This window comes from Anas platyrhynchos, chromosome 1, assembly GCF_047663525.1.
Source record: "Anas platyrhynchos isolate ZD024472 breed Pekin duck chromosome 1, IASCAAS_PekinDuck_T2T, whole genome shotgun sequence".
In the NCBI taxonomy this organism is placed as follows: Eukaryota; Metazoa; Chordata; class Aves; order Anseriformes; family Anatidae; genus Anas; species Anas platyrhynchos.
In genome coordinates, this window is record NC_092587.1 from 48,827,501 (window position 1) to 48,849,086 (window position 21,586).

General features: G+C 36.5%; 1 long non-coding RNA gene across 5 annotated transcripts in view; it reads right to left on the bottom strand.

The window, feature by feature from the left end:
• Positions 1 to 21,586, bottom strand: part of LOC106018801 (uncharacterized) — a 112,820-nt gene that overhangs the window by 42,324 nt on the left and 48,910 nt on the right. For all 5 annotated transcript variants that reach the window (XR_005269640.2, XR_011808706.1, XR_011808697.1 and 2 more), the window contains 2 exons: positions 7,478 to 7,536; positions 2,870 to 3,049 (listed from right to left, as the gene is read on the bottom strand). This is a non-coding gene — a long non-coding RNA (uncharacterized lncRNA). The remainder of the gene's footprint in view (positions 1 to 2,869; positions 3,050 to 7,477; positions 7,537 to 21,586) is intronic.

Genomic DNA, 21,586 nt, shown 5'->3' on the forward strand with positions numbered 1-21,586 from the left:
CTCTCTAGCAGAGTTCAAGGAAGTGAGACCACCACCAGTCATATAAAACCCCCAAAATAACCCAGGTTTTATTAAATATGACTCCAGATGAACCAAGGAAGCAGACCTCACATGAGAGCAAAACAATTACATCTGCCTTACTTGTCTGGACTGTCTGTAAGGAATGGGGCAGAGTATTTTGTAAGTTTAAATTAATTGAGCTATCTTTGTGCTTTTGAGCAAGACATGCTAACCAGACATGAGGGAATGTAATACCACTCAGAATGGGTGAATTACATTCTTTCTCCAGATTAAATTTCTCATCAATAAGTGGATGAGGTGAGAGTGGAGTATAAATGATTTCCTGAACACCACAGACACGAACAGAATTCCTAGAGTAGGGAGTAATGCATTCACTGAAAATACAGCCCAGGTAACCTGTGATTCATGTTGTTTTCTAGTCCCTTCAGAGAGATCAGTTGGTATCTAAAGGTTCATATTACACATCTGATTTCCTATTCCATGCATCACTTAATGATACAAAACCTTCACTTTTTAGCTGTGAATCTTTTCCTTTGCATTAATTGAGAAAATAAATAAATAAATAAATAATAAATTCCTGACATTTTCAAATCTTAAAATATATTTTCATTTCACTTCCAAAGAGTTATGAAGTATTTCCATGTGCAGCACACACATTTTAAAAGTGGGGCCACAGTCTAAAAGTCAAAGGAATATTATTATGTGTGAAGCCTTACAGATAATTTGCTTAGCAAATCTCCATACCTAGAACATTACTCATGTCTCATCTTTTACTTCTAGAAAAAGATTAGATTATAAATATAGCAAATCAGAACTTGATACTATCCACAGTATATGATAAAAGGAAATTAAAGAGAGAAATAAGTGGATGAATGTTCTCTCCTGGTAATTTATATATTATTCTTTCTACAGTTTACTTATATGGCACAGGGTCATGTTAAATATTCCATAAGCATTCTATGACATACATTCTTAGAGAAGAATATAACTCCTTTCATTGAACATCACCAAAAAATATTCAGAATTCCGCTGTGAATAGCTATTGAAAAAGCTTGAGCTCAAGGTTGATTTAAGAATGTTTATTATTATTTATTTTTGGGTTACCTGTTTTCCAAAAGAAACTGTAGAAACTTCCTACATCTGATGCTTCAAAAGCTATGTCAATAAGGTAAGTTGCCTCAAAAATTTCCAATGTCTTTAATACAGTCCTGTGTTTTGTTTTTGTTTGTTTGTTTGTCTGCTTGTTTGTTTTTATGCAATGATTTTTTTCTCTCCTTCTTCTAGAAAAATAAATAAATGTTTTATTTAAATCTTTTTATATTCAGGCTTCTGGAAACTGATGTGATTCTGTTAAGTCACTCTAGGGAGGATATGATCTCAGTTATGTAACATTTGTTTCTTGTCTTGTAGGATATGGATCTCATCTATACCATCTAAAGCATAGATGGTATAGATGGTATATATGAGGGAACCCTGCCACTTCTCTCATACAGTAGTGAAAAAGCTGAAATAAAAGAGAATTCATTTTGTTAAACAGTTGTAATACTGTCTGATTTGTCAAGATATTTGTTCCCATATTTAACTTTCTCCAGAAAGATAAGACACAAACTTTGGGGGGGTTACATCCTATATTTTACTGATTAAAATGCTCTTGCATTATGTGTCACAGGAAATACCTTGCGTTAGCTTTATACTAGCTAATTCAGATACAAGTGACAGGGAAAATGTTGGGTTCAATGACAGATTAAAAGCTGAAAAAGCAAAGTATATAAGTGGTTAGTTTGCGCTGAGACTCATACTGCTTCCATCCTACTGACTGCAAGCTGTATAGCCTAAAATTAATTTTTCTATATCTGTAATATATACACATTATAACATAATGGAATATAGATGACTGCTGTTTAGAATTACAATCTGGATCAAAGAAGAGTACATTCATTCTTTTAACAGGGAAAATAATATCACCATATGTTCAGATGAAAGATAATGCAGACCACTACAAAGATTATATTCTTTGTCAAGGCAAGAATGGGAAACTGTAATGGATTTTTGTTCAGAGCTGATTTTATAACCTATCACATTTAATGGCATCACAATCACATGACCTGACATTATGTAACAGATTTATCTTAGCACAACTGATTGAACACAGAACCTGCATTTTGCAGTAACAGTCAATGTTTAGACCAAGACAACATTAACTCTCATTAACACAGATTTTAATTTTTCCTGTTTCATTGAAATTAAATGTAGACTTCTTTTCTTCACATTAAAAGGATCTGATTGCTTAGTATGCATATGCTACACACCAAAGTAAGCCTTTAATTAAGGTCATGCTGAAATTGGCACCTGGAACATTGCTATAATTCTGAGATTTTTTTTATTATTATTATTTCTTTTTAGTAAATCACGCCTTTGAATTCATCTATCAGTACCAGCTAATAATTGCCTAATTAGTTAGCCAGTTGCAAGATGACAAAAAAAAAAAAATAATAAAAAAAAAAAGGTCTAAAAGATAACATGTTCCTCTAAGTTTTCTAAAAACTGATGTCTACAGAAGAGAGGGGTACTCAGACTGGTGAGGGTGAAGCATGGTCTCAGCCACAGGCAATAAACTTTCCCTGCTGAAACACCTATCAGCTCTTCTTTGCTAGATAGTCAGCCAGTTTGTGGGCAGGTCTAAACCTACCACAGCAGGCAGATCTCTTGCCTAATATGACAGATAAACAACATGTCAAGAAATTGTTATGGCTAGGATATTATTTCTCAGCTAGTTTTAATTCAAGGTTTGCCTAGCCATTACAGAAAATATCTTGTGCAGGACTGCTAAAGATCATTTTTCACTTACCATCAAGCTGAAACTGGGATCAGCTCTAAATTTTAATTAACTGTTTCCATTTTTCCAGCTTTCTATGACTGTTTGCATGTCTTTGGGGATTTTTTTTTCTTTATTGACAAACATCTGGATTTCTGTGGACTGTCGGTAGCCTCCAAGGATCAGCAGTTCCAAAACACTCATTCAGGAACCCTGGGACAAGGAAGGAGGAGAGCTATCAGAAAAGAGGCTTGCTGATGTGGAGAAATATCATAAAATCATAGAAGCATAAAATTATCTATTTCAGAAAAAGTTTTCAAGATTATCAAGCCAAGCCATCAACCTGACCTACCAAGTCCCATCCCTAAACCATATCCCTTAGTGCCATTTCCACACATTTAAGTACACGCAGGGTCACGGACTCCACCCCTTCCCTACGCAGCCTGTTCTAATGCTTGATCACATGCATGCACAAACACACCATGAAGAAACCCTTCCCAATAGCCAATCTAATCCTCACCTGATGCAACTTGGGACTGTATCCTCACATCTTATCTCTTGTCAGTTGAGAAAAAAGAATGACACCCTCCTCACTGCAACCTCCTTTCCAGTAGCTATAGACAGCGATGGGGTCTCCCCTCAGCCTATTTTTCTCCAGACTAAACAGGTCCAGTTCCCTTAGTCACTCTTCGTAACTCTAGGTTTCTAGTCCCTTTACCAGATTTGTTGCTCTACTCTGCACACACTCAAGCAATTCAATATCCTCCTTGCAGTAAGAAGCCCAAAATTGAACAAAATATTCAAGGTGCAGTCTCACCAGTGCCACATACAATGGGACAACCACTTCCCTCATCCTGCTGGCCACACTATTTCTGATGCAGGCCAGGATGCCGTTGGCCTTATGGGCCAAATGCTGCTGAGTAGGATATGAAGATCAGAGAACACAAATCAGTGGGAAACCAGACTTTATCCATCCTGATGGAGTTATTGAATTTTCTACCAGTGTTTTTCAGATTCAGTTTTGGTTTAGTGAGAAATAGATATTATTTTGCTAAAAACATCTCTCCTTTTTCTTTCTTTTTTTTTCCAGAATTTTCTGATGGGATTTTGAACTGGCTGTAGCTCAGCAGACTTTACTGCCACTGACGTGTCGCAGAATGTCTTTTTGCATACTTTTTGTGTGCTCACTGTTCTTTTACAGTTCTGTGGCCAAAAATGCTGCATCACTCTGCATATCTTTATTTTGATAATGTAGTAAGCATATACGTGTGAGTATTTAAAATTACCATTGGTTTAAAAGGGATGATTTTCCCTACTTCACTTTTTCAAGGCAATGCCAAAGCTAAAATTTCATTCTGAATGTTTAAATATTTATGTGCATGACCCATATAGTAGGTTGGACAATGCATCACATTAAGTCCCTATCACTAAAGCATGACATTATTAATATGTGCTGAACATGATGTCTGACAGAGAACATTATTTATACTCAGAAAATCTGAGAGTCATTTCAGAGAGAAAATATTTCTAAGAATGTTGTTATTGACCATGAAAGAATACTGAAATTAAATAAATATATATATCCCTGTGCTGTGAAGTGAGAAAAATCCATTTTGGTGCAAAACAAATCTAGATCTATCACTTCCCTCACATTATTCAACAAAGTACGTATCAGTTGAAAATTTTGGTTATTATGAATGTTAACATTAGCTACCAGTAGCCACATGGATCTAGTAAAGCACTTTTGCTTCTCATGGATGGTCTTCGACTAACATTTACTGCCAGTAATAAACACACCTAAAGCCTTGGAAAGAGCTCCAGACAAGACAAAAGACTGCATTCATGTACATTGGACATAATTTTCCTCATTGCTTAAAAAACCCTATTAGACAACAAATTAAAACAAAACAAAACAAAGCAAAATAAAATAAAATAAAATTTAAAAAATATTAAAATGAAGGAGAAGGACGTTGTAAGAGCTGTTCAGGCCACTTGATACTGCATACTATATTTTCTTTCTTTTCTGGCTATGCATGAATAATCTTATGGATTTGGACTTTAGGTATCACAAGTTGTCTAACAAAAGTAGAGTTACTCATGAATAATTTGGATTTCGATGTATACATGAAGAAAATTGTTTAACACAAGTTTTTTTGTGTTAAAGCCATCCGTGACTCACAGTATCATCATGTATGATGCAGGATCATTGTATGAAAGCAGTAGAGCATGAAGGACAATGGAAATGGCATATGAAAAGCCACTTCAGGATGCCATGCACAGTTCCTGGAAATGGTAATGATATGGTGTTTGAGGAACAGTAACGTGTTTACAAATCCTGCTGATGCTGGAATCATCTATCTTTTCCATATATCCTATAGTTGTACATGAGGTTTTGGTGCAGTGTAATGGTGTTAGTGTGAGATTTTTACTTGGGTATGAGAAAGATGTGAGTCCTGCAGCTTCTCCAAAAGAGAGCAGATGAAATGTTTTTGCTACACTTGTGTACTATGTGTATGTGATATGTATCCCAGAAAGAAAAGCTGATCTGAGGTATGGTAGACTGCCCTTAAGTATTATGTTGTACAGTTTTTCTCAGTGATGTCTACCCATCAGCTTTTGTAGATGAATTCTGTAGCCCATTAAAATCAAATATAAAACTTAATTATTTCAGCAGCTCCAAATTTTATCCTGTAAGTTCTCAAGCATTGCAGAGGAGAGATATAAACACATCTGAAATCTGAAATAGATTTTCTACACAAAAAGAATAATTTGCATATAAATAAATATTGTCTTCTTCTTCCATAGCCTTTTATACATGAATTTGAAGAATCCTGTGAGTCTGCATAAATATATTCATGAGAGTTTGACTGCATATTATATAAAGATTCCTCCATTTTGACATAAATCAAATTAATCCTCTTTGAATCTTCACTGAAATGATGATGCTAGGCTAAATAAATCTCTTTGAATTCTCATTAACTGTTAGTACAGCTGATTCTTTGACTGGTTCATTAGCATGCTTGGTGGCGTATGCTCAAAAAGAAAAAAAAAGAAAGAAAAAAAAAAGAACCCTACAATTTAATGCAAAATAGAACAAAGCTGTAGATTCTGCCTTTGTCTTGTACACACTGCAAGGTACATGGAGCAACAATCTAACTTAAGCAGTGCATGAAGTTCTTGTGAATTGCTATTCAAAGTGTTTCCTAACTTTGACAAAGGATAAATTAATTAGTCAGCTGTATGTAGATTTTCAAGTCAAACACAGTTAAGACTACAGAGTAAGAAAAGCTTTAAAATAACCACTGTATAACATTAACAAATAGATATCAGCAAATAAATTCACTACTTTGTAATGGTAAAACATGTTAATTCAGCCTTAATGATTCCTACAAAGAAAAAAAAAAAAAAAAAGAAAAAAAAATCAGGCTTTTATTCCATGAACATCTCAGTGAGATAATTTTACATTACATCTTCCAAGAACTGGAGATTCTTATCCAATTCCCTGTCAGTCATACAGATAGGCTAAAGAAATCTACTAAAGAAAATAGGTAGTCTGGATAAAACACTACTATGTTTAATAGCCAGTTATCCACTGAGAAACTATAAAACTTGGATGAAACATTACTGGGTTTAATAGAACTCAGAAGGAATAAATGCATAAGATTTCAAAGGAAACTGACCAATCATTAACCATTTTCCTTGCTATGCGTCAACATCAGAGCTGCATAAAGCTTTTTTTCATTCAGTTTCCATGATCTAACAGTGCTCCACAGAACAAATTCAGTTCCTTGTTTTGTGGAAAGTGTGGGTGGGATGTCTGAGTGGTCCCTGTTTACATAAAGGCCATGCACAGCCTAGCTTAGTACTCGTGGTTGAATGTGATGGGGTGCACCACATCAGGTACAGCCGCAAGCAACACACTGCCTGACTGGTGTTTCCCAAGAGGGTACTGTATTATTTAATCCACCATTAATATGTTCCATGCTAAGCATAATGCCTGCTGTCATATTTCTTGAACTTCACAAGCTAATCAAAGTAGCTGCTCTTCTTACATAACTATTACAATGTGATCTTAAAGGATACTTCAGGATATCTCTTACAACTTCTTATTACTTATATAACATTCCAGAAAATCACTCCAAAGACATGTCTAGAGTTAAGGGAAGATTTATCAGCTTTATGAATCCCAGTCCAAATGGAGAAAAACTTCTTGTAGTATGTGTATCTTCACTGAAGACGAATCATTAAAATCCACATGGCAGATAAACTTATGTTGTTCCTCTTTGTATCTTGTAAAACAGTCACTGCTTATTTTATTTTCCTTTTGTGATAACCAGAAAACTCCTTGTACTCCCTGTTCACAGAATGACGTTGCAAGTTATCTACTTTGATAGGGATGGTGTCCAGCGCCACTTCCTTCTGGGTATCCATGTTCTTGTCCAGCTCTCTCTGTCCACTCAGAGCAGTGCTCTTACTTCAAACACTTTTCATGTTAGTTACATTACAAGGTTCAAAGAAAAGCCCAGAATAACTGTATAAAAGCTGTATTTCACAAACTGTTTTGATCTCTACAGATTCTGAAAGTTATCTATAGAGGAATTCACTTTCTTCTTCTCTCTTTTTTTTTTTTTTTATCCTTACCTCGGGGAAATATGAGGAACAGCAGCCACACCTAAGGGAAGCGCGAGCAGTGTATCAAGCTGTGTGGAAACAGAAAGGAAGCAGTAGATCATCTCAGTGAGAGCAGTATGTCTTGGCGTCTTTCCTTGACACCACCCCCGCTATCCCAGCCTCCTCTGCCCCTCCCACACTCACACATCTAAAAAGCAGATGGAAAATATTCTGCCAGAAGACATTGAAACACAGTGTTAGAAAGTTACTTTCTTAAGGCTGGAGAAAGTGATAGAGAGCTCTGGCAAGCAAATTAAGTTATTCATAGTCAGTGGCATTTTGGAAGGAAAAGCAGGAAGGAAATAGAAGTCTGAAAGTTATAGGGATTGTACAAGAACCATCTGGGACACTGGAAGCACATGCACTTCAGCTTGCTACACTTCAGAGAGAAACCCGTGTGGTTAACACTGGGTTAAGGACGCGTTACAGGTCTTCCCAGGTTCTTGTCAGAACTGAGCATACTCTAATTCTGCTATGACATTATGGATATAACAGAGGAAACATTGCAAAATCTGGTTTCCATAAACAGATTTTAATTTCCCCAATGGCAATGATGCTCAGATCCTGAAGGTCCTTGTTTTGTCCAATTTCATGTTTCCTTGTAAATCTCTGAAAGACTATGAAACACAGCCTCACAAGAACTAAGCTACCCCACAGACAAAATGAAATCTGTCTTTTCTTTATGTGACTCATTAAGAAAACTGCATTACATATTCTAAAATCGTAGGACCACACAATAACCTTATTTGGAAGGGACCCACAAGGATCATCAAGTCCAACTCCTGGCTCCACACAGGACCACTCAAAATCAAGCCATATGTGAACAACTGAGACTGTTCAAATGCTCCTTGGACTCCATCAGGCTTGGTTTTGTGACCACTTCCTTGGGGAGCCTGTTCCAGTGCCCAACACACTCTTGGTGAAGAACCTTTTCCCAACACTCAGCCTGATCCTCCCCAGTCACAGCTCCAAGCTGTTCCCTCAGGTCCTGTTGCTTAGATCCAGAGCAAAGAGATCAGTGCTGGCCACTTCATTCCCTCTCATGAGGAGGCTCTAAATCATGATGAGGTTGCCCCTCAGTCTCCTCTTCAAGTTGAACAAACCAAATACCCCCAGCCACTCTATAAAAATATTTAGAAATTAATGCAGTTCCATCTCCTAAGTCTTGCACAGGAAAAGAAAGGAGAGTTAAAAAGAGCTGTGTGTGAGAAAGAACAGGCACAGCAATTAATGTTCTTGTGAACATATTGAGATACCATGGTGATGGGCTCAGGAGGTCAGCCTGGAAAGTATATTTTCCTTTCTGTTGTATCTTCTAAGTTTTAGACATATGATGTGGGCAAATATCTATTGCCTTTTCCATTAATAGATCTATTCCACCATGTACTCTACGTGAGTATATAGATGTGTGTAGTACAGAGATCTCTATGCACAGGCAGATATTAGAAAACAGAAATCTAGTGAAAGCATTTCTTCTTTTCTTTCTATCACCAATATTTTGAGTTTGACTCCATTAACAGTAATATTATTAACTTCCAGAATAACATTAGGCTAACACTGTATTTAGAATATACATAACATCAACTCTATATCAAATTCTTCAGAAGCATCTTTTTCCGCTTTTCTCAAAACCAGTACATTCTTCTATGGGTTCTTCATTTTCTTGTCCAACCCATGGAAATAAAGTAGCTGACATATTTTGCAGAAATATTGCAAACATTATAATTTTCCCATCATTACAATCTCATATTGCAGGAAACTATTTTTTGTTAGATTTTGCAGATAAAAGAGCACCTGCCACAGTAATCTAATGACCTGAAGGAATTGTTACACAATGAATCATTTTGGGTTTTATTGTAGAAATCAGTGAAGTACATCAGTATCCTGTGGCACATTAGTCTAATCAACATGCAAATTGTTCAGGCCAGAGATCATGATTTTGGTTATAAATCACTTAGTAAATGTAGGATAAAAATAGAAAAAAATATAATGAAAACAACAATAACCAACATGAAGAATCAGAAAGAAAAGGAGTCATCAGGAAAAAGATAAATACATGTCAGTAGGAATGTGAAGCATGTGTGCCTATCTGTAGATAAACTGTGACTAGATTGCTTGTTTCAACTTTTTTTATATATATTTTTTTAAGTTTTTGCTTGAGGCACACCAAATTTTTCTCAAGACTGATTGTAATGAAGGTATTCGACATGCATGTATGTGCTACATGGGGTAGCATAGGAAAGCCATCCAAATAATCATTCAAATATAATGTTACATTAAAATAAAATATTAAATAGCTTTTTTTGTTTTCTGCAGTTAGTTTGTACAAATCTTTGCCAAAAGATATAAGCAGATGCTTTAAAATAAAAACTTCATAAAAATACCTCATTTAGATATAAATTTCCTTTTCTTAATTCTAAACGATATTTTTTGAGGAAAAAAAAATATAACACAAAAAAATTACTAAGTACCATAAATATTTCAAGTAAGAACAATTTTGTGATGTGAATGTAGTTGGAAAGCAATATGGACTAAGCACCCATCTTTTTGGATGAGTATTTAAAAAATAATAATAATAATAAATGATTTTTCTTAATTTATTACCAAGATATGAAATGCTTGCTTGTCCATTCTATTAAAACAGTTTTAGCACTTATAAACAGACATGTGAATATGTGTCAACAGTGTTCCTGGCAGACAAAAGGTCCAACCATACCCTGGGTGCATCAAGGACAATATTGCTAGGTGGTCATGAGAAAGGATTTTCCTGCTCTGCTCTGTACTATGTGCAATTTGGTGCACTGCAGTATAAGGACATAAAACTATTAGAGAGAGTCCAAAGGAAGGCTGTGAAGAAGTGAAGGGTCTATTGGGCAAGACATATGAGAAGCAGCTGAGAATACTTGGTTTGTTCAGCTTAGACAAGGGGAGACTGAGGGGAGACCTCATCGCAGCTTTCATCTTGGTTTAATTTTTGGGTGGTCCTGTGTGGAGCCAGGAGTTAGACACAATGATCCCTGTGGGTCCCTTTCAACTCATAATATTCTAGGATTCTATGAGTATATCTACAAAGCATGGGATCAACCTCACTGGGCAAAGCAGCCTCATGTCCTGCATATAGTGTAGCTCTGTCAGCGTAGCATTATGGGCAAGCCTCTGATGGCTTTTTCTGCCAGAACAAGAATTCTGGAGCAGCCCTGGAAATCCTCACTTTGTTGTGAACACATATGCTAGAGTGGATCTCTAGCATACAGAAGAGTGACCATGTCAGGTCAGTCTGAAGGCCAGACTGTGCCTCAAGGGAAACATTTTACCAAGTTCAAATCAGAGGAATTGATTCCTCTTCAGTCAAAATGTGCCCTTTGAGGAAAGAGCTGGCAGATGAAATGGAACTGAGACCACAGCAGGGCCTGATACTAGATGCAGAATCATGTTACTGCTTCTTTTGTTAAAGTTACAGGTATCATGCACAATCTTTTCTTTTGGTGTTTGGATGATATTGCTGTTGTTATTGTGGCTTAGTGCCAGCAGCAGGGTTTGGGCTTCCCCTATCTGGGCACACAGGATGAAATCATGGTCTTGGTGAAGCTGGTAGGGATTTCTGTCATCAAAACGTGTTGGACTCAGCAGCTACCTGTCAAGAGACTATAAATCATCTCTAGCTAAGACTAACACTGGCAAGCAGAAAGTAATCATATGGAGACAATGCTGAAGGCAAGGATCTTGAATCCCAGAACACCATTGCAAAAATGGATCTAAAAACACTTCTGAGTGCTGAGATTCATATGGGCACAACATTCAAATACCATCTCTTTACTTCTCCAGGTTATTGTATATAAATTTATAATTTGATGTAGTTATGTAGTTGATTTTCTTAGATAGATACATAGATAGATATATCAATCTTTAAATATTTCCTCTTGCATATCATGAAAAAAATATTATGAGTTCTCATCTTGGATTTGGTTAGGCACTAATGCTTAAATTTAACAGTGCTTAACACCCTCTATGGATAAAATTCAGAATCACAAAATAATCCAGGCTGGAAGGGACCTCAGAAGGCCTCTAATGCAACCTCTTGCTTAGAGCAGCGTCACCTCAGGGTCACACCAAGCTGTTCTGGGCTTCATTCAGGTTGTTAAAACCTCCCATGAATGCAGAACTGCTCTGGGCCTTTGTTCTGCTACTTGACTGTCTTCCTCAGGAAACAGCTCCTCAATATCACAAGTGAAGCTCTCCCATTCAGGTTACTCCCCTTGTCTTTCTGCTATACATCACTGTAAAGAGTTTGGCTCTTTGATGGCCTCCTTGTGGGCACCAGAGAGATGCTGTCTTGTCACTTTTGGTGCACTCTTCTCCAGGCTAACCCCACTAAACCCCACTCCCTCAGCTTTTCCTCTGCTGTTTGATGTTGCTGTTGTTTGTTGTTAGTGTTGTTATTTTGTTTTGTTTTGTTTTGTTTTTGAGTGAACTAACATTTTTGAGACTTCTACTGTCTTGTAAATGGGAATGAAAATGACCAATGTGTTCGGAAGTCATTAAAGGGAGCTGATGAACAAACAGATGATGATCACAGACAGACCTTTTCATCTAATTTTGAGGTAGAAAGAGGGAATAAAATAGATCTTCTCTGGCTAACATTGAAAAGCTGTTCAAAATGGATGAATCACACCAGATCTGAAGCTTCTAAAAATTCTGGGCAGTGCTTAAGCAGCACTGTGCAGAGAGAAATAAAGCAAAACAGCATGTCAAAATGCAGCTATAGGAATTTAATCTGCTCAACCCTGAAGCAGTCATTTTGATAAAAGTCCAACTAAAAGAGTTTTCATGGAATCTAACTTCAACCCAGTGAGGCTAATCACCTCTGCAGCCAGGGGAAAGAACCAGAATCCTGTGATGCTCCTGCATGCTCTACTGCCTTTGCCCTGGCTATAGAGACAGTCTGGAGACATGAGCCTGAGTGGGCTAAGTCAGCCTTTATGAATGCCCTACAAAAACTTGACTACACAATCAAGATATTAGGTAAGCAGCATCCACCAACGGCAGTTCTTCCTGGCAGTCCAGTGGGCTGAAAATCATCCACAGCAGAAGTTTAGCTTCAGCACAGCTAATTCCTTTCACAAGTTGAAGATGAGTTAGGATGCTTGCAACTGCCCCACTTTTTCCCATCTCAAACATATGTGAGGTGGATTGCGGGTAGAAGAAGCTGTATTGCAGGTATCTCCTCCCACATGCAGCTATTTGGAGGAGACTGTGGAGGGAGAACAGACACCATTTTGAGATGGTTAAGCGAGCCAAGGGGGCTAAAAGCAGATTGCCCAAGCCTTCTGTACTGAAAGCCAGGCAACAGTATAGGCAAATGAGGTAGAGTCTGTGTAGCACCTGAGAAATCCCTGGTTCCTTTTCAGATGTACTCTTTTTTTTTCATAGTATTCTACTTCATATACAGGCTTTGACAGCACAGGCAAAGTAACATGATGTCAAATAAAAACTAAATGGACTTGCAGCAGCACCAGCAGCAGGTCTTTCATCACTGTCAATGTATAAAACACACTTTAATGAGTTCAGACATGCCTTGGCTTTGCTACAGCAATATTGACTGAGCCTCTCTTTTAATTAAATAAATGCAAAACACAGAGAGAATTAGCTTCATGTAAACCCTTGAACAAACATGAAAAAATCCTCCTACCTTAACCCCTGTAATCACACTGATAAGCTCACTGTTCCTTTCTTATAAAACAAACAGTGCATATTCATTCTTTATTTAATGGGAAAAAAAAATCACATGCCACCTTTACCTTCATGCTAACAATATAGTTGGCACACTTTACTCACAGGCTTTGACATTTAGTTCCCTTTTCGTAGCTGTATTTGGAAGACCTGCACATATTCATTACTAGCTAGGCAGGTGCATAAGTAGAGAGGTAGAGAGAGATTGACAGCAGAAGAGGTGAGGCAGAGGATTTCCATTATTTACAGTGGAAAGGAACATTAACCATCACAAATGTAGATACACCATTCACACATGTACATCTGAGAATGAAGGGAGCACAGTAGGTTTGATTCAGACACGTTTCTGTTCTTTGAGTGTTTCCTTTCAAATGGGTCACTTAATACTGGTTATATATCTAAAACACTCATTTGATATTTACCTATTTTCTTATCTTGAAGCTTGAAGCACATTTGGATTTTTGCATGGCAGCGTTAGTGCAACACCCATCAGTTGAATCAGTCCATAGCTGTGTAGGTCTTTGCTGGTTCATTTATGTATTCTGCTCTTCCTGAGTTGCTTAGTTGTGTGACGTCAACTCCCTGGAGGCTAGCAATGTCATTATCATTACCAGACAAACACAGTTAGGTAATTTTTTCTGATGGGAGTGCAGATATTGACCTGAACTAATGTATTCTTATTTCCCAGAGAGATGCTGATTGAAGCAATATGACATAGTAGGGTTTGCTAATATTCATCTAAAGGCTGTGTTCTTTTTTAGCAGAGAAAAGCTTTTGCATTCACATTTGATTTCATCACTTGACATGTCTCTACTCTACTTGCTAGACTAGAGACTCTTTGGCTTTTTTAAGACAAGTACAAGGTCTTAGTCTGTGTGTGCGCCTGTGAAATATCTTTGGCAACCTCTAATTTGCACATTTTCTGACCCTGCAGAGAAAATTACCAAGACTATTCAATCGGTTTTCTTTCTTCAGGACATTCAATGAAGAAATTCCTTGAGGGAAAGGAGACTTGTAACAGTGATCACATCTGATGTACCTTGTGACGACAAGCTATATGTATCTTGCTGTGTTTTTTCTTTGCTGACTGCTAGCAATGCTTTTGGAGTGAAAAGTCATTGCCTTAAAGAGATTACAATTTGCACATTCTATTGCAATATCCTTGAAAAGCAGATATACACTGTACATATAAGTGTTACATAAACAGATTGTGGAAACATACAAGTTTAATAGCCCTTCTGGAACATTCTGTAATTATTATAACAAATATATATATATATGCCAGAAGTACGACTCCAACTTATGAATATACAACAAACTTGTTTTCAGTAGAAAACTGGTTAATAAATACTGTAGTGTAACTGTTTAATGATACAGACTGGGATTTTGTGTAATATCTTCAAATCTAAACTTTGGTACATAAATGCAAATCACTACATGCAAACTGCAATAAATCTGATTTATACTGCAGTCAAAATCATATAACACTCCCTCCAGATGTTAAGAAAGCAAAGCTAGCCAGCCCTGAAAAGGCAATCAGGCTTCACTGAGACATGTAGCTTAGACAGTGCTATCATACTCTACTAGCTGTGGTGGAAAAATAACTATGGAGACTGCTCAGCTGAGAAATCCAGACAAGCAGCCATTGCCATCAGTGGAAAACACAAGTTTCCAAACACTGATAAACTTGTTATGATTCCATGACAGCCTTCCATAGCAAAACCTTTTAGTTGTAATATCATGCTCTCTACTTGCAGTGGGAAACCCTAAAAAAGAAAAGATTCTTTTAAGAAAGCTCAAACCATTTAATTCCTATTTCAGTCATTACCAAGCTGTATAAGCATATAGAGGATGTAGTCTGAAAGTAAGCAATACAGGCAGAAGACAATTAAAAATAAAGTATCTGTAAGTAACATATTGGCTCAAGTCACCAAGCTCCATTTCTTTTGTTGAAATATTGTGTCATGAAAGGTACATGTAAAGTACATTTTCAAAGGAAAGGATACTGGTTGTGGTTTCCTTTGTCTAGAAAATTGCAGCAGTAAAGCTGTAAATCAGTGGATGACCTAATACTTACAGGATACGCAACCTCAAATGTATTTTCACTCTAGGCAATAAAAATCATGAAACCATGTCCACTTGTGGCTTCATCTGAATGTTTTTTTCTGCCCAAAAGCAACAAGAAAAAACATTTGAAAACCCTGTCTTAAAGAAAAAGCAGATGGACAACCACTACCTTACTAAGTAAAGCCAATTTGCTATTGCTGTTGTACTTGTACTTCAGAGACTCAATCTCATTTTTTCATACAAGGTTTCTTAATAAAAAGGTATAATTTCTTCTTCATTGTTCTTCTCAAGGGATTTGAAGATTTTTTATTTTTTTCTCAAGTTTTTATTCAACTTAACAAAAAGGCTCTTTTATGTAGAAAAGGAGACTTTTTTTTTTTAACTGTTAAAGTAATGCCTGATGCAATAAGCACATACAAGTTATAATAGGTTCACATCTCAAAATTAATGTATTCAAATCACATGGACTGGTATGTTCAATAATCAAACCTATGATCCAATTTTGGACTTTTTTTTTTTTGATTTACAGTCATGATATTTCATGTAATCTGCATACTGTACAAATCCAGCTTCTTGAACAATTGTCTTAGAATACTCCTGTGAAGTTTAGTAGAGCATTTTGTGATACTGTATTTCATAGCCCTTCCCCTTACATTTTCCCAGATATAAAAACTGTACTTATTGTAATCAACAATGATGACTATGTAGCCATCATGACAACAGCACTGAATCTTCAGTCTATTTATCAGCCTCATGAAGGTTTAACTTGACATTTAGAACTAAGAAAGGTTTTACCAAGTGCCTTTTTTTTTATTTTTCCTTTGTAGTTAATACAGAAACCATAATTAATGATTAGCTGAGCCTCTGTAGCATCTTACAATTGATCCTCTATTACACTGGCAAAATAAGAGGATAATGTCGCCAGCATTTACAGGCTTGGCAGTAAAATACTTGGCACTTCATCCCAGTTGGGCTTCATTTGAAAGAATTTCCTAAAATGGCCTTGTTTAGGGCATAAGCTGGTAGAGTGATTTGGTTCAATTAAAACAAATTCACACTTTTTTTTTTTCTTTTTTGTTTTGTTTTGTTTGTTTGTTGTTGTTGTTTTGGTGTTTTGTTTTGGTGTATGTGTGTGTGGTTTATTTGTTTTTTGTTTGTTTGTTTGTTTGTTTTTTAAATATAGTTAATATAATTATATTGCTCCTTTTCTTTTGCTCCTGTATTTTAGGAAATTCCACAGGTTAATATGTTTATATACCTATAGAAAAATGCAACAATGTTATATATGATGTAACTAGGATCTCCATCCCAGTAAGCAGTAGGAGTAAATTGTCACTGAGAAAAAAAAAAAAAAAAAACTTTTTTTTGCTATGAAACTGGTACGCAGGTAAGGTTTTTCTTGGAGTAGAATAATAAAAGATGAAGATGTCAGTATTTCACTGTTTCTCTAGGGATAGTTTTTCAATATTTTTCAACGTAAGATTAACAAAAATGTGTGTGTATACTGACATAATAAACCCTGCTAGTTGACTATTTATGCAGAATTGCAGTCTCCCTAAATATACCGTGACTTGAGTTAAAGCACCATAAATCATGCAATAAAAAGTGAAGCAACTGTTAACTTGCACTTTTGAAATCTATGCATGCTGATGCAGATCTCACTTTGCTTCCCTGATGATGGAAATCATCACCAAAATCTGTAGTTTGGGAGTTGCAAAACTTCTAAGAGTGTTCTGTTGGAGTGGCAGAGCCTTTCTTGAGTTCATCCATTATGTCTCAGAACCCTTCAGATCTGTGGACCCCAGCTGAAAACAAGTTTGAGATGCACAAACTTAAATGAATGTAGCTGTATGATACAAGGATTCACAGAAATATTTTTGCAGGGCTGGCGCTATGATATGAGGAAACAGGGATATAGCTACAGAATCTTTTTACAGCCTGTAGATTACTGTCCAGGTGCTGGCTGGATGTGAACCAGCTGTTTTCCAAAAGCAATGTCTGTGCTTTCTGCTGGAATCAAGGAAACCAAATCCTTTGTGGGAAATTTTGGTACTCTGTGGACACTGCTACTTGCTGTGTGGGCTTTCCTTTAGGGCTGGCTGTAAGTTTGATCCACAGGGATGACCAGGACTCTTATGGCATATGCCACGCTCCGTATGCCATTTTAAAAGGGGAGAGCAAGGCTGTTGTGCTGCAGAAGACAGTTGGTAGGAAGGAAGAAAGTGTGCAGCTGATGGCAAGTTGACTGGGGACATTGGATGTAACCTGTGAACTGGGTGGGAAAAAATGGTCCTTGGTTAGCAGTTCTGGGAGAAGCTGAGTGATCCAAGTGCAGGAAAGCAGAGGCTTTGCTGTTCAGGGCAATTCACATGGAGGTTGTGCCTCAGCAAGGGAAATGTTGTGACCCTATTTAGATGTGGACATGCGCTTTTCTTCCTACCAGAGCAAATACTAGTAAGTATTTTATGGGCTGTGTGTCTCACAGAATGAGGAGCAAAGCTGTGGCTATGTTAGCATGCAGACTGCAGCATTCCTAAGTGCTTCAAGACTTTTATGTGCACTTTCTGGAAGGGTATGAGCAATCCCTCTGCAACAGTAAGTCAGTGCCAATGAAGCTTTGGGGCACTTAATTTCCTCTTATTTATAAACAAAACATTTTTGACATGTACCGTTTATCCATCTTTGCTGCTTCTGGTTCCCTACTCATGTTTTCAACATGAGATCTGAGTTAATACTTTGTGTATTAGCTCAGATCTACTCACTGACCACCTCTACACAGCTTCCAGCTGCTTCTGATGCATTCCTTTCCCCATCTGTGCCCTTTACAGATGAACAAACATCAACAAGGCATCTACGAATGAAAAAGAAGGAAGAGAGGAAGCAACACCAGAAGAATGACAATGGAAATCTTTTGTAAGGGTGAAAGAAATACAGTGAGCAAGTCTGGGGAATCATGAAAGAAAATGGTGGCCTCTGATACAGGATTAGGAAAACCCTAACCAAACAAAGGTAGATGTATATTAGTTATTAGGAAGAAATTATTTGCTATAAGATTAGTGAGGCACTGGGACAGGTTGCCCGAAGAAGCTGTGGATGCCCCCTTCCTGGATGGGTTCAAGGCCAGGTTGGCTGGGGCTTCAAGCAGCCTGATCTAGTGGAATGTGTCCTTGTCCATTACAGGGGAGCAGCAGATCTAAGTGATCTTTAAGGTTGCTTCTAACCATTCTATGTGATTTTAATTATATTGTATGATCATTATATGATTCTTATAATATGATTAGTATATCATTATATGATTCTAATTTCCTAACTTATACTAACAACTATGTGGGGAAAAGGGACTTGGAATGGCTTATTTCATTTCATTACATATGTTTAAGAACAGCTGTCATTTCTTAGTTCATTTTTAATTATTGGTTTGTTGCAAAAAAATTATATAGAAGATTGGTGGATTTTGCCAAGGCTGTGAGAACCAGCTGAACAGGAGTTCAGCAAATTTTGAACGTGAACCGCTGAATTTGGAATTTCAGCTCTGTCTTAAAATATTGCTAAAGAATCACAGAGGAATCCAAAAGCAAGAGGTCAGGTAACCTCGCTGTTTGGAATAAAAATTTCTACTTGATGTTGCAATGGCAACAATTTGTGCTAGACTTTAGCATGCAGGATGGATTGTTTTTCCTTTAGGGTATAAAATTATGTACTGGGAAAGTCAATATCCACTCTGAGTAAATCAAACACAATATTTAGAGCTGTGTAACACTTTGACCAGCTCTAATTTAGACACATGAAATTTTCAGTTAGTGAATCTGATTTCTGTATTGTTGTGTTGGCTTTGGTACATTATGATATTGTCAACTGAAGTTATAAATGAGTTATAAAAGAGTTTCTGCTTCCTAAGAAACTCAGATTTTCAATATTGTATCATAAACTACAAGAAAGAATGCAAAAAAAAGAAAATCAAATTGTGTTCAAAGAATCATTTACTCTTTTTCCTTGGTTTATGATTAATCATAATATTTTGTCTCACAACAGATTTTTTTTTTTATCTGCAATTTTTACAGGTTAATCTGTTCTGAGTATAATATAGACACTATTTCGAGGAAGAAAATGGGTTTAGTTCCCTCCAACTTCATCTTTTGTATGATTCTATAGATTTTTTTACATTCAATAGCTATTTTGTACTGAAAAAAAAAAAAAAAAAGAAATTTCAGAGACCTGGAAAGATAATATTTTGAAGGTATAAAATGTTTTTCCTACAAATGCCCTTCTACCTTCTCACCAGGTTCTAGTGAAATCAGCAAATTCATCCAACCATTTTTGCTTTCATTAGAATTATATTTACCAATAGGAAGATAACCCCATGAATAAACACATATACTTTTAACCATAGCATTTCTAATTTATCCCAGTCTAAGTAATCTGAGAAGCTAGAACTTACAGCTCAGGAATTGCAATTCTTCATAAAATTTATGCTATCTTTTCATATTCATATCTCTTTTTCATACCACAATTTTTCCTGCCCTTAGCACATCTGGCAGGTAAGGCAGCTGCATGTGTGTGCAGCAACTAACACTCATGAATAAATCCTCATTTCAGTACTTCTGCATCTACTGACTTCACTAGAAGCAAAATCAGATGCTTCTGTTAGCATTTCATACAAAATGTCAGCTTTATATTATGTATGCATAGTTTGATCTAAATGCAACTCCTATCAGATTTACCTCACTAGAATAGGGGTTAACTAAGAGCTAGCAGTACAATAAATCACAGTGTGAAAAATAGTTTCAAAAAATATGAACCAGATTTATGAATATATGTGTATATACTGTTAAGCACCTTGTTAAAAAACAGGAACCAACATGAACAGGGATAGAGAAACTCCAAAAATTAGAAACTTATGCTAATGTAAAAATCAGTTGAGTGTGTCATATAAATGATTTTGTAAATATCTCATTCTGGTTTTCTTGCCACATTTGTGCAACATAGAGATTTAGTATTTATAAAGACTATTTTCTTAACACTGAGATTAATTTGGTTCCTGTTTGGGTGAAAGTTCAGCTCAGTGTTTATCTTACTCAAAATGCCTCACTCATATCCTGATAAACAAATTAAAATGATTGTGCATGAAACAAATCTCTGCTGCAAGGAATAAATAATAAAAAAGAGAGAGATTGCCCAGCATTTGCAGAATCTCTAAGCTTATAATTTATCTGAATGACACAGAGAGTGAGCAAATTCATGACAGATTCAAAAGAAAGCTGAATGTGTTTCAGAGTATGGTTGATGTGTACATTGCTGATGAGGAGACCTCAGGTCAAATTGATCTACAACACATACTTGTTCCCTGACAAATCTTAAATGGAAGACTGGGAAAGAAATTATCTCTCTGAAGAGGTTCAACTGAAGTGTCCAATGAATTTAAATTTAAATCAAAAAAAAAAAAAAAGGAAAAACTAGTATTGAAGATTAAGTGATAAACCCACATTGCCTTTCAATTTCTAGTGCATATAAGCTTGCAATCGGTTTAATGGAAGGATATTCTGGCAGACATGGAATTATGCCAGAATTGTGTCTGTGACATTATGTGAAATATCTGTGCTGAAATTTTCCTTTGTCTTATTTTATCAGAACTAAACCAAACTAAAATTACCCTACCTCTGAATCACCAGCACTCTTTTTTGGTGTCATGTTGATGTACAGATTTACATACATGGCAAACTGGACAGGCACAACACTAAATGAAGCCTTGGGACTCCACAAATGTAATATCCAAATTACTGATAATCAAGATACAAGTAAAGGGAAAGCTTCTTCTTACCCATTTAGGGTTCAGAGAGCAGAAGCACTCCAGAGTTATTTTTTTCAAGGTATTGATGTTTCAGAGAATAAGATAAGATACTCTCCATTACTATTTTAGTAACCAGAAGAATTGAAACCTCCAATCCCAAATTAGATGGCAGCATTCTTTGTTCCCCTCCTCCTATCAGCTAAACTTTAAAGTATGTAAACTTCATTGGATACAACCTTATTAAGATTTAATTTAGGTACCTGTGCCTTCTGCATAAGCCCCTTGTGTTTATGCCAACTAGCATGCAACCTACAACTGCTGAAGATCCCACTCCAGCAGAGGTTCTCAACACAGTCCCAAAGCAATGAAGGCATACTTTTCTTTGCAGTTGCAGGCAGAAGTGAGTGTTTTTCAGTGCCATAACTGTTGAGAAACTCAGCCCTAAATTCCGCTGGCTCTGTAACTTGAGTCCAGTCACCATCCAAGAGACTAGC